Source organism: Equus przewalskii, chromosome 26 (assembly GCF_037783145.1).
Source record: "Equus przewalskii isolate Varuska chromosome 26, EquPr2, whole genome shotgun sequence".
NCBI classification, from domain to species: Eukaryota; Metazoa; Chordata; class Mammalia; order Perissodactyla; family Equidae; genus Equus; species Equus przewalskii.
In genome coordinates, this window is record NC_091856.1 from 24,813,087 (window position 1) to 24,823,728 (window position 10,642).

Here is a 10,642-nt window from a genome sequence, read left to right on the forward strand (position 1 = left end):
GTATGTAATCGTTTATATACAAATAAAAGAAGAAGCTATAAAAATTTAGTAAAATATTACTATAGCCAAAGGGAGGGAACAGAGAAGAAAGGATATGGATAAGGGCAGGCCTGGTGGTGCAGTGGTTAAATGTGCACGTTCTGCTTCTCTGCAGCCCGGGGTTCACCGGTTCAGATCCCGGGTGTGGACGTGGCACTGCTTGGCAAGCCATGCTCTGGTAGGCATCCCACATACAAAGTGGAGGAAGATGGGCATGGATGTTAGCTCAGGGCCAGCATTCCTCAGCAAAAAGAGGAGGATTGGCAGTGGTTAGCTCAGGGCTAATCTTCCTCAAAAAAAAAAAAAAAAAGGGAAAGGATCTGGATAGAATCTAGACTTTAAAAAATATACCTGGGGCTGGCCCCATGGCTGAGTGGTTAAGTTCACGCGCTCCGCTTCGGCGGCCCAGGGTTTCGCCAGTTCGAATCCTGGGCATGGACATGCCACCACTCATCAGGCCATGCTGAGGTGGCATCTCATATGCCACAACTAGAAGGACCCATGACTAAAAATACACAGCTATATACTGGGGGGCTTTGGGAGAAAAAGGAAAAATAAAAATCTTAAAAAAAACCACCTTGTTTTGTATATTTAACTTTGGAACTGTGTATTTTATATAATTACAAACAAAATTAAATAAAAAAGCAATCCTAGAAATTGAAAGTAAAATGAAGTAAAAATGACCATAACTGTGCATTCAGTGGATGACACAGCCACACAGAGAAGACTTGGAGTGACTTTTAATCACCATCATTCGACTCTACAGCCTCAGAGAGATACAGCCAAAGACAAGAAGAGCTGTGTATTGTGGGATAAAAACAAGTAATTGTGTTGGTTCCTAGAGAATTGAGATATTAGGCAAAGAGATACAGATGTAGAATTGATGAGCTTGAATGAAAAATATAGTTCTCCATTTCAATTGGAATTATCAGTATGAATGCATTCTACCCTTCCTCTTTATAAAATATGTATTTCCTAGAGATGCCCACTAAAAAGAATTCAAAATCAAGGAAACTGTAAAAAGAAAAACACATTTTTAAGACAATCAGGGAAAAGTGAGCCCTTATTACAGATTCGATGACACTAGAAAACGACTGTCAATATTTTTAGCTGTGATCATGATATGGTGGAGATTTTGTCTTTTTAAAAAAGAACATATTTTTTAGAGATAGATTTTGAAATATTTACAGAAGAAATAATGCAATGTCTAGGGTTTGCTTCCAATAATCTGAGGGGAGGAGAAAGGTTTGTGAAAGTATATGTGATACAGGGTGACTGTATAGTGATAGCTGTGAAAGCTGGTGACGGGGAAAGCCACAATTATGGGACCTAATGGCAGCCCATATCAAGGTGGTATATGCTTCTTGACAATTCATGTTCTTACAGACTACCACCCCTTTTTTTTAACAGATTTTTTTTTTTTTAGTGAGGAAGATTTGGCCCTGAGCAAACCTCTGTGCCAATCTTCTTCTATTTTGTGGATGGGACACCACCACAACATGGCTCGATGAGCAGTGTGTAGGTCCGCGCCCAGGATCAGAACTGGTGAACACTGGGTGGCCGATGCTGGGCATGCGTACTAAACCACTATGCCACCGGGCCAGCCCCAGACTACCCATTCAAACCACCTAAGGTTGCAGTTACAACAAGAATCTGTCATCCGAATATTAACAGTAATGCGGCATTTGTCTTGATATTCTAAGATCACAGTGGTCTCCTGCTTTAAGTGTATCTAAAGTTCTTTTATCCATTCATTCACTGCTATGTGATCCAGACCCAGATGAGCCCCTGGGGCCAGAGGTTGCATGGATCTATAAAACAGAGATATGTACAACAGGCTATCTCGGGAATGGACTTGGAAGGATGCCATGTGATACTACCTTAAAGTCAGAATAACCTGCATTATAGCTGGAATAAACTTTCAATCACTGGCCATTATGCTATTCTTTCTATGATTAAATGATTAATTTTTTTTCATAATAAAAAAGGGTGTTTTTTTAAAAAAGTGTGTGAAAAAGATTTCGATATTATGTGAGGATGTGATGCTTGGAGCTGCTGCAGCCACCTTGTAACCATGAGAGTTCAAGACTGAGGTCAGAAGCATTCAAATTGATACATATTTCATTTGTATGAATTCAAATTTGTTCAACTGACTAATTAGACAGCTAGTTAATAAGAACATAAGGCAGTTTTTGATCAATAAATATTGAAATTGGGGTTTCTCGATGTGCATTCATGAGAGTTCTTTCGTTGCAACTAATAGAAGCCTTAGCTTAGCTCCAGTAAAATTTGAGATTTATTGCAGACATTCAGGGCAATCTCATGGAGTTCTAGGAAATGGCACTGAGACCTGTGAGGAACATAGTTCAAAATGTAAATTCTGTCAACATTCTTTCTCCATCTTTCCTTTCCATGGCTCAGCATAATTATTCCCATCCATCACCAGCTTCCTTCATTTTCCAGTCCACATCATAGCAAACATGCGCATTCTCAGTTTCTGGTTTTACATGCCCAAATTCAGCCATCCAGATAGAGACCAATTTTTTTTCCCCTGGACCTGGTTCCAAAAATTCTGGAAGCAAGGATTGATTGGTCCAGGAGGTGGGATTGTCCTATCCAAAGGGAAGAGCCTGTGTCTAGGTCAGTCATGGCCAGGGTTCAAGACATGTGCAAAATGGCTGCTCCTGTGGTTCCTGTGGTGTTCCTGTGAACGGAGGGATGGGAAGAACAATTGCCCGAGATGTGAGGGTGGGAAGCAACTGGGCAGACAGGCAATAGATATCCAGCAGAGTCAGGCCAGATCATGAAGTTTAGAACGGGTACAGAGACTGGTGAGAATGGTGACGTGGACGGGTTTTGCTTTGGTCTACTAGGGATGGCAAAGGAGCAGTGCAGAAGACACACATGGGAAAAGGACACAAGTGAGGAGACTCGGCTCCCTGCTGCTACTGGGTCCTCACAGAGCCAAGCTCGAGTCCAGTGGTCAGCGCAGTCCCCAAGGAGTCAGGAACCAGCAGGCCAGCGGTGCTCAGGCCATGGCACTGGGGGAGAGGCTGTGCTCAAGGCTCCATTTACACTCACATAAAGGAACCCCTGCCACATTGTTGACCCACATTTGTCCCACATTGTTCTATTTCTTACCATGCCATCAGGCCTAAACGGGCCCCACCTGGTCAACCAGACACGTGCAATGTGGCAACTGTAGCCTTCCATCTGTGTAGCTTCTAAATTCCTTCTGCCTCCTATTTTGGTCACATAGTAGTAAGAAAATCCTGATTCACACAGATAAGTAGTGGCGAGCTGAAGCAGCTTTTCATCATCTCCCGTTGTAACGTCAGGCTCAAGCTGCTTTCCAATTAAACTGATCCAGAAGCTTGAGAAGCAAGTGAGTAAAAAAATTCTAATTCGAGTTCAAATCATTAATAATAGCCAGTGGTTGTGGATATTCCTTATTTTTCATTAAAATCAGGAGGAAAGAGCACCCAAGATTTAAAAGAAGTACAAAAAGTGTCTCAAATAGAATGAGGTTATTAAATTTACTCACTTGTTACACTGTGATTCTAATGAACCCCAATGTCAGCCCCCCTTGACTCATAAGATTCTGGCGATGAGTTACTGATAAAATATAACTAAAGGGCCGGCCCGGTGGTGCAGCACTTAAGTTCACACATTCCGCTTTGGCAGCCTGGGGTTTGCCGGTTAGGATCCCGGGTGTGGACATGGCACTGCTTGGCAAAGCCGTGCTGTGGTAGGCGTCCCACATGTAGGGTGGAAGAGGATGGGCATGGATGTTAGCTCAGGGCCAGTCTTCCTCTGCAAAGAGAGGAGGATTGGCGGCAGTGTTAGCTCAGGGATAATCTTCATCAAAATATATATATATATATATATATATATATATATATATAACTAAAGCTACCTCACCACCCCCCACTCCAAAGCCCTGCAAATGAGTCCTGACCAGTGAAGGTGGTCGACTAAGACCGCAGTCTTCAGTTAGTTAGGAGAATAAATAGTACACAGTGGTCAATTAATAATAACTAATTTTGGATAGAAATGAATAAAGTGCTTCCACATTCTTTTCTTTATTTGACCCCTAATAGGTCTGTGAGTTAAGTAGGACAGATGTTATTTTGTAAAGGAGGAGACTGAGTCTCGGAGTAATGCCGTAGCCTGTCTGAGTTAGTCAGTGATAAATAGAGGAGAAAACAAGCATTATGACTTCAAGCCATTGGTTCTTTCCTTAAACCAAGCTTCCTTCCTTTCTTCCTTCCTTTCTTCCTTCCTTCCTTCTCTCTCCTTTCTTTTTCTCTCCCTCCCTCTTTCCCACCCTCCCTCCTTACATCCTTCCCTAAGCATTTGTTGATTCCTACTGGGGGTCCGTCCCCAGGCTTGGAACTGGGGATTCAAAGATAACTAAGACATGGTTACCACCTTGAAGAAATACAGCAGGGGAGACAGATGTATCCAGAGCTAAACATGGACACAATGTGGAGGCATCACAGAGGGAGGGAGGACCTTGAAGGGTGAGTAGCATCACCAAGCAGAGATAATGGAGATGGGAAGGGCATCCTGGGCAGAGCGAACAGAGTGAGCAAATGCTTGAAAAGATATGAAAGCATAAATTGCTGGTAGGGAGGGTGTGGGGAGAAGTCCTGGTGTCTAGGAAAGAACGAGAGCAGATGAAGCTGGTCCTAGATCAAAGAAGGCCTTGAAGGCCATGCTAAGAAGCTTGGAAGGTGATGGGGGCCATAGAAGAGTTTTAAGCAGGGAAATGGTAGCATCATATGTTTGTAAGAAAGATCATTTGGAGGGCATCTTGTGAATGATTAGACTGACTCGCTGGAAGCGCTGAGACCAGTTAAGAGGCTATTGCAACAGTCCAGACCAAAGATGACAAGGTAAGATCTGGGGCAATGAGATGGTGAGGGGGGAGGAGCTATTTCACAAGACATTTAGGAGCTAAAACTGACAATGGAGGTACATGCGGGGTGATATACAGGGAGACGGGAGAGGACAACCATGACGTGGCTCCTATTTTAATTCCTCCCCAAATAATGTGTCCTTGTCCTCTGTTCTTTTCAGAGGATGTATATTTATGTTTTATATTATCTCTCTCTGAAGCTACTTTCTCAAGAAGAGTTCTCCCTCTTCCTGATTTTAGTGGGTAGCAATTACTTTTTCTTCTCAGCCCCTGTTTTGTGGCGCCTGGCTCCTCTGTAAAGAAGGTCATGGTGAGAAATAGCCATGCATGCGCCTGGGGACTTTCCACCCTGGTCCCCTGTGATTCAGCCAAGTGGGCGCATGAAGGAGCTGGGCCGATCAGTCCTTCTCCAGGTCTTGAAATCGGGTCAAAGAATATGACTGTTTCTCTTTGGAAAAGAGTTGGAAATTAGGTAACTGTTGGCTGATGGGTCAAGGGGCTGTTTTCCAAGAAATAGAAAAATCTTGTTTTTAGTGAGTGAGAATAATGAAGCATGTGCTCAGAGGGAAACAGAGATGAAAGAAGTAAAGAGGGCTGTGTGTGGTCCCCACAGCACTTGGGGGCCTGATTGCCCCTCATCCTGAGGCCAGGACGTTTCCACCTGTGGGTTCTCTTTAGCTTTAGTGAGCTCCAGCTGATGTTGTTTGCACCCAAGAGAACTTTAATACTTTTGTCTACAGACGCCATTGCAAAACTCGCACAGCAATGATTGCATCTTCTAAAAGTGCCTTTGTGTTTGTGCAATTTACTCTCTAAATACTTCCTCTTTTTGTTCTTCACTCTGTTTGTTTTTCAGAGTAAACTTTTTAATTGAAGTATAACATACACATAGCTGATGTTCATTTTTAAAAGACCCATTCACAATTTTTTTTTGAGCAATATTAGCCCTGAGCCAACATCTGTGCCCACCTTCCTCCACTTTACATGTGGGAGGCCACCACAGCGTGGCTTGGTAAGTGGTGCATAGGTCCGTGACCAGGATCCAAACCGGCAAACCCCGGGCTGCTGAAGAGGAGCATGTGAAGCCAACCACTGCGCCACTGGGCCAACCCCACAATTATTTTTTAATTCATTATCTAAAATTAAATATCAGACGAACTGATTGGTTCTCCCCCAAATGTTTACTGAAATATATGCCCATGTTGGTAGAAAATGAGGAGATGAATAAGATGTAGTCTGTATCAGCCAGAGTTCACAACCTATTGGGAGTGGGTGGATGGATGTAGAGAAAGACATACAATTAAATTATTATCTGAAAAATTCTAAAGTCAAAGCATTTATTCAACAAATATTTATTTAGTGCCCACTTTGTGCCAGGCACTGTGAAAGATGCCAGGAAGTCAGTCCCACAGACCCTAAGTGCTAATGGAGATAAAGAAAAAGAAACATGGCAGAACTGAAAAGGGTCAATCAAGTTCACCTCAAGGGACCAAGAATGGAGAAGGTGACATTTGAGCTGGACTTAAAAGGAGAAGTAGAATTTTGGCAGATGAGGAAGATAGAAAAAGGACATTTTATGTTCAGGAAACAGCATGAGCAAAAATACAAGGTTGTGAAGGTTCAAGGAAGTGCTTGGGGAGCTGGGAGAAGACCCTGTGACCAGAGGTGGATTTTGAGTTGGGAAGAGGGGAGTGGCAGGAGATGAAGCTGGAGGGGATCCTGGGAACAGATCACAAAGGGTCTTGAATGCTGTGTATGGTAGAGATGTTTACTGCTCACCAAATATCCATCTACTCCTCGCATTTCCTAGTCTTCTTGCACTTGGAGGGAACCACGTGACCAGTTTCACCAATGGACTGTAAACAGAAGTCACACATGTCAGTTCTGGGCTAAAGTATAAAAAAGCAAGTCCTCCCCCAGTTTGCCTGCTTTGCCACAGTGACCAAGAAGGTCATGTGTTCCAAGTGGTGCAGCTCCACAGTCGTGGCCCCTCCGTCAGTCTGGGCCCATGAGTGATTATGTGGAGCACATGCATGGGTTATGTACCATGAGCAAGAAACAAACTTTAGTTGTGTTAAGCCATTAGGATTTGGGGGTTAATTTGTTACTGCAGCATGACTTAGCCTATCCTGACTGATACACTAGACTGAGAAATTTGGAATTTACCCTAGAGGTGGAGAGTAGCCCTTGAAAGTTTTTAAGTAAGTGAGTAACATTTTCAGATTTGCCAGACACTGCCATCTAGGTTGTCTCTATCCATGCGAAACAGCAGTCTTTTTAACCACTGTCCTATCTCAGGAGGGTTTGAACTTGTCACTTGAGTTCCCACTTTTCTCCTTTCCCTTCCCCCATCAAGTACAGATGACCAGAGCTTTCCTGTCACCACTCTGCTGAGTCCAGGGCTCCATTCCCTTGCTTTGGGCTTATAGGTTTTGTTCTGGGGCATTCTGTAGGTATCTGTCACCTGGAGTAAAAGGGCAGGTTCCTGTTGAGCTTGTGTGGGATGGTTGGGCATCTCTCCAGCTGGGCAGGCATCCAGTGAGTTATGGATGCTGATGGAGTGACCTATTCACTAGCTGCCCACAGAGGAACAATGTGCATGGACCAGTTTGGTGCAGGCAACAGGAGGTTCTCTCTGGTCACAGCTGAGCAATTTGTGACAGTGACTCAGCCTTCGCCCTGCTCCTTGCTCAGTGTTCTTGAAGCCTTCTTTTCTAGCTCCATTTACCCAGCTCACTTAAGCTTCAAGTCCTCCTCCTTTTCTGTAAACTGCCCCAGATCAGCTCCCAGGCCAGTGGGGTCCTCGTGGTGACCCTCCCTGTCACTTTCTCCTCCTCCTGTCCTCTGATATCCTCAAGTTTGGGGAAATTCTTTCCTTCTCCTTTTCTGGCCTCCTCAATAGTACTTCCTCCTTTCTCTGTTCTAGTACCTCTGGTCTTCTCTAGTTCCTCAACAGAAGACTTGGTCATCTACTCAATCTAGAGTCTGGATGATCAGCCATTGACACAAACGAACCAAAAAAGAAAAAGAAAAGATTTCCCTTCTCTGAAGGGTAGGGAGGGCTCAACATCCAGACTGCATGGTAATTGAGGGAAAATAATTGCGGTAAGTAGACAAAGAAAGGGAGGCAACTACAAAATGTTTGGTATTAAAACAGTTTGCGCCTTCACATCCTGCCACACAAGATTTGGCTCCAAAGTAAGAGTCACTTGGTCTAGAGGTCTCCAACTTCATACCATTGATGGGGGCCGTCTCAGCCCTGGAGGTCCATTCTTATTTCTTATTCTTATTTAGTCCTTTCTCTTTCCTTTTCTCTCCCTCCAGTTCCCACTGCCCCAAACTTGTGTCTCTTGGGTCCACTCCAGAGGGTAAAAAATCACTTAAAATCAGAACTACCTCTTCACCCGAAGAGGTCATCTTTTACTTTCCAATAGTTTTAGCCTTTCTCCTCCAGACCAGGCCCTGGGCTTTGGCTTTGCACAACCAACAGGCCCTTAGGAGGTTTTTTCCACAAGATGAGAGCAATTTTCTCCATAAGATGAATTCCTCTGCCCTCCTTTTAGCAACAAGCACATATAGCAATATTTTTGTGTCTCCACAACACGTATTTTCTTTCTACTATTGCTATTATTTTGAATAGATGATATATTTGCATGGCTGAAAATTCAAAGGCAGCAAAGGGTATACACAGAAAAATCTCCTTTCTGCTCTGTCCACCAGCTACCACACCCTCCTCAGAGGGGACCAATGTTACCAGTTTCTGAGGTATCCTTCCAAAGTATTTTACACAACTGCAAGCACACACATGGATCTATTGTTTCCCCTCTTTTTTAGTCTTCACACACATGCTAGGATTCTGCATGCATTGATTTGCATCTTGCTTTTTTCACTAAACATATAGCTATAGTTTGGAAATGCCCCCATTTTACTACATAGAGTATCACCAATGTATAGTATTCCAGTGTATGTACATTACATAGTTTATTTCAATAATCCCCTATTGATGGACATTGAGATGATTTCTAATTTTTTGCTACTACAAGCATTGCTACCCTGATAACTTTGTAGATGTGCCGTTTTGCCCATTTTTGAGTACTTTTGCAGAAAAATATTCCTGGAGGTGGAATTGCTGGATCAATTCTAAATTGCCCTTCTTTGAGCTTGTACCAAGTTACACTCTCGCTATCCATTAAGAGATTCTATCCATTGGATGTTAGCTCAGGGCCAGTCTTCCTCAGCAAAAAAAAAGAGGAAGATTGGCAGCAGATGTTAGTTCAGGGCTAATCTTCTTCAAAAAAAAAAAAAAAAGAGAGAGAGAGAGAGAGACTCTATTTTCCCACAGAGTGCTCTACATGCATTTTTAGGAAAATCCTTCTGGGGCCATGTGGAAATTGGATTGGAGAGAGAGGACCCAAAAGTACCTGTGAGGGAGATGGTATGTTCTAGGTAAAGTAGGGTGGAGGAGATTCACTCTCTTTGGCAGTCAGAGAAGGCTTTCTGAAGATGAGGCTCTTGAACTGGGTCTTGAAGAATCAGCTCACCAGGCAGAGAGTGGAAAAGGCTGTGTGGCTGTGCTGGCTCTTCCTGGGAGTTTAATCTGGAGAGATAACTTTCAGGGGAAGAAAAAGTTGTATGCCTGAGGATGTACCTTGCAGAATGACCTATAAGAGTAAGGAATGGGCAGTCATTTGGTAAGAGTTAAGTAATGATGATACATGGACTCTGTGAAAAAGCAAAGTATGCCAACAACAACAGCAATACTAACAATAATAATATCAGCGCCTGTTTCTTAAGAGCTACTATGTGTCAGGCACTGGATTCAATATTACACGTGCATTTAAAAATCTTTTTTTTTTTATTTTTGGGGAAGATTAGTCCTGAGCTAACATCTGCTGCCAATCCTCCTCTTTTTTGCTGAGGAAGACTGGCCCTGAGCAAACATCTGTGCCCATCTTCCTCTACTTTATATGTGGGACACCTGCCACAACATGGCTTGACAAGCGGTGCCATGTCCGCACCTGGGATCCGAACTGGTGAACCCTGGGCGACCAAAGCGGGATGTGCAAACTTAACTGCTGTGCCACTGGGCCGGCCCCTACATATGCATTTTTTAAACCCATTTAATCCTTATACCAACTCTCTGCACGAGGCACCATTATTTCCAATTTACAGATGAGAAAACTGAGGTGAAAGCTGACAAGTAACTTGCCAAAGGCAACATAACAAGGAAGTGGCAGAGCCAGCATTCCGAAAGGTGTGTGTGACCCCACAGCCTGCTCTCTCACCCACTAGAACAGCCTCCTTCCATTAGCTCGCCGAACTCTCCAGAGCTCTAGGTGAGGGATCGTCAGAGATGAAGTGATTACAGGAGAAAAAAACGAAAGCTCAGGAGACTGTATGACTTTTTCAGAGGAAATACAAATAATATACTGCAACATGGAAAAATGTTTGCTAAACAATATAGTGAGGTAAGAAAAGTTGTGTGTATGATTTTTTTTTTTAAAGATTTTATTTTTCCTTTTTTCTCCCAAAGCCCTCCGGTAAATAGTTGTGTATATTTTTAGTTGTGGGTCCTTCTGGTTGTGGCATGCAGGATGCCGCCCCAGCATGGCCTGACGAGTGGTGTCATGTCCCTGCCCAGGATTCGAACCAGTGAAACCCTGGACAGCCGAAGCAGAGCAC

The 10,642-nt window shown here is 43.5% G+C and overlaps 1 pseudogene; it reads left to right on the forward strand.

Annotated features, from left to right (window-relative positions):
* Positions 1–1,343: 1,343 nt before the first annotated feature.
* LOC139079621 (ubiquitin-conjugating enzyme E2 D3-like) lies at positions 1,344–1,913 on the forward strand (annotated as a pseudogene).
* The last annotated feature ends 8,729 nt before the right edge of the window (positions 1,914–10,642 follow it).